Here is a 2,729-nt window from a genome sequence, read left to right as displayed (position 1 = left end):
ACAGTGAGCAAAAAGCAAATGAGTTGCTTTAACTCTAACTGGTTGGTAACAAATTGACATAATCTGGGACAGTTCAATAGATCAAAATGTGAAGCTAACATCATATGCTCAGCTGACAAACGATGCATATGTAACTCCTCTACATTATGCAATACCACACTAACAGAACTACATCTCTAGACACAAGAACAAAGCGGTACGTTGATGACATGCTAGGCATCAGTTTTAAAAAGCTTGATTTTAGATCATCAACAACCAGAAAGCCTCAGCGGTCTAAATGTTCAGCACACCATCATCAGATCACCGACGAGCAGGACCCGATACGACCCATACACAGCAACTAGGAGGGAAAATGGGATCAAGCAAAGAGGGAGGCGGGTACCTTCTGGTTGACAAGGTCGAACGCCCTCTTGTGCACCCGCATCTCAAACCGATCCCAGGTGTTGGTACCTATTTTACCAAAACAGGATAACATAGTTACACTTTGTTTACTTTCAAATCATCATAAGAAACTACAGCACAACAAGAGTAGCAGATGACTGATTTGTGATGGGCTGAGTATCAGGTTTAAAAAGCTCGATTTTCAAACATCAAATGTATCAGAATAATCATATGAATCATCATTTGCTCAGCCCATCTACCAAGTGCAACTACTTCATCATTCTAGGTAAATTAAGATGTTAAATGACTAAAACTAGTAGTATGCTACAATCATATGCTACTGGTTAAAAAATGTGACCAGAGGACTACACTTGAACACATCACTTGCAATGCCTACTGGAAGGAGCAAGTGTATAGAAGAAAACAAACATTAGACAGGCTAGCCATCAGTCTTAAAAACCTCGATTTCGTATTCCTCAAAGAGAATCTCAGGAATATGTTGTTGTAGCATCATCTGACCAGCCAGTTCATCATTAACACACGTGCACACACAAAGTAGAGAATGATTTGAAATCAAATGCAAGAATTGCTGCAGCACATACAACTAGCATGTTACGGTTTGTGGGTGATGGGGAAAATGCATGTGAAGTGCATAAATCACAGAGGGGTGTGTACAATACACACCATCTTTGACAGCAAGCAAAACATACAGGAATAGAGCATGTCAACTACTGTAAAGTACAATCACTAGCATGGTGGTGAGCCATTCTTCTTGCAGGTGCTGGACGCCCCCGCCTTGTAGCGTGAGTGGAGGTAGCACACAATCTGCACCAACAAAGCACCAAAAACAATGTCAATCCCCTGCGTCAGTCTCACAGACAGCCAAACCCTCTTAATCCTAAAAACAAAAAAGGCGTCAGCACCACCGAGGAGGAGGACGCACCGAGATGAAGGTGAACTTTTGGGGCGGCGTGCTGATGCTGATCTCCCTGAAGTACTGTCCGTTCATGTAGTTATTGAGCGACACGATGTCGCCCTCCTCCTCAGAGTAGAGGGTGCCGGCTATGCCGCCGCCGAGGAGGAGTGCTGCTGTGCCTCCTCGCCACTGGAGAGGCGCATGGCGACGTGGTTGTTCTGGTTGATGGGGCGCTTCTTGACCCGCTTTCAATTCAATAGATTCTGCACAAGTGAAATCAACAGCATGAGAGAACATATTAAGCCATAATCTTAAAATCCAAATTTCACATGAACTAACGGGAAGGACAACCACATGGCAACAACAATTTGAAAAGGGAATCAAGTAATGCTGAAATATAATACCAACTTAGAAAGCATCAGAAATAAGCAACATGATAAGTGGTAGTTCTAAAGTATAGAAAGATGTCAAAGTGATGGATACATCATCTACTTATTGGCAACGCTCTGCCAGTGCCATGACGTGTGCACAGAAAAGCAGCTCTTTTCACCAAATAACCCAGCAATAAAGAAACTGGGATGTACAATAAGTCAATCTAATTAAAAAATAAACCCAATTGATAGCCCCACAAGCCCGTAATGCAGATGACTAGACAACACAATCCCTTGCATTTAGCAAGAACATGACGCACAACATTGACAACTGAACTGCTTCTGTTGGATCTGAATTTGCTTAATTATTGAATGGTCTAAGAATATTTCAGTTTAGTAAACTGCTATGTAGTTTCTTGGCTGTAGATAGATGGAGTAATAGACAGTGTTAGTGACAGCATCATGGCTTCCCTGGTAACAAGCATGCTGATGTGGTCTAGTTAAGTCACCATCTCAACTAGAATATGCATCTGCAATGACACTCAATCAATTGCAATGGCCCAGGTAATTAGCTTAGGCAACACTCTATTATTATGTTAGGTGCTCACCAAAAGGCTAGACACCTACAGGGTTGCCACGTCCACCGTACTTCTCCCTTAGCCCACAAGCTATTGTACTAATTAAGATATACGTACTACTCAAAGGAAAAGCAAAGCAAAGAAACCTAGCTCACACATAGGATTCCTTTTACATACTTGCATCTAATTAATCGAACATGCCCATATGAAATGCATAATCTAGTCCCATGTAAGTAATGGGTGTCCCAACATTAATCATGCGTCCCCACATGCATTTAGTCTTACAGACAGGGTCAGTAACTTAATATAAGACTTCATTCTTAAGCTCTTGGAGCATGAACTCGATGTTCTCCCCTTGGCCATAAGTGGCCTGAGCAGCAAGCAGTCCTATGAAGCCTTGGAGACTAGGAGGAAGCGCATGACATGATTTGTTCTCATGCAGCAACTCGCTAGCACAAATGATGTCCCTTCTGGAAACGAGCA

The 2,729-nt window shown here is 42.4% G+C and overlaps 1 non-coding gene and 1 pseudogene across 1 annotated transcript; both read right to left on the bottom strand.

The window, feature by feature from the left end:
- Nucleotides 1–555: 555 nt before the first annotated feature.
- LOC119326920 lies at nucleotides 556–630 on the bottom strand. Its single transcript, XR_005158275.1, has one exon. It is a non-coding gene; the product is annotated as a small nucleolar RNA SNORD36 (small nucleolar RNA).
- A 191-nt stretch (nucleotides 631–821) lies between these two features.
- LOC119326921 lies at nucleotides 822–901 on the bottom strand (annotated as a pseudogene).
- Between the last annotated feature and the right edge of the window lie 1,828 nt (nucleotides 902–2,729).

Source organism: Triticum dicoccoides, chromosome 6B (genome assembly GCF_002162155.2).
Source record: "Triticum dicoccoides isolate Atlit2015 ecotype Zavitan chromosome 6B, WEW_v2.0, whole genome shotgun sequence".
Taxonomy (NCBI): Eukaryota; Viridiplantae; Streptophyta; class Magnoliopsida; order Poales; family Poaceae; genus Triticum; species Triticum dicoccoides.
The sequence above is the reverse complement of the archived record's forward strand: the minus strand, read 5'-3'. Positions and strand labels throughout refer to the sequence as shown.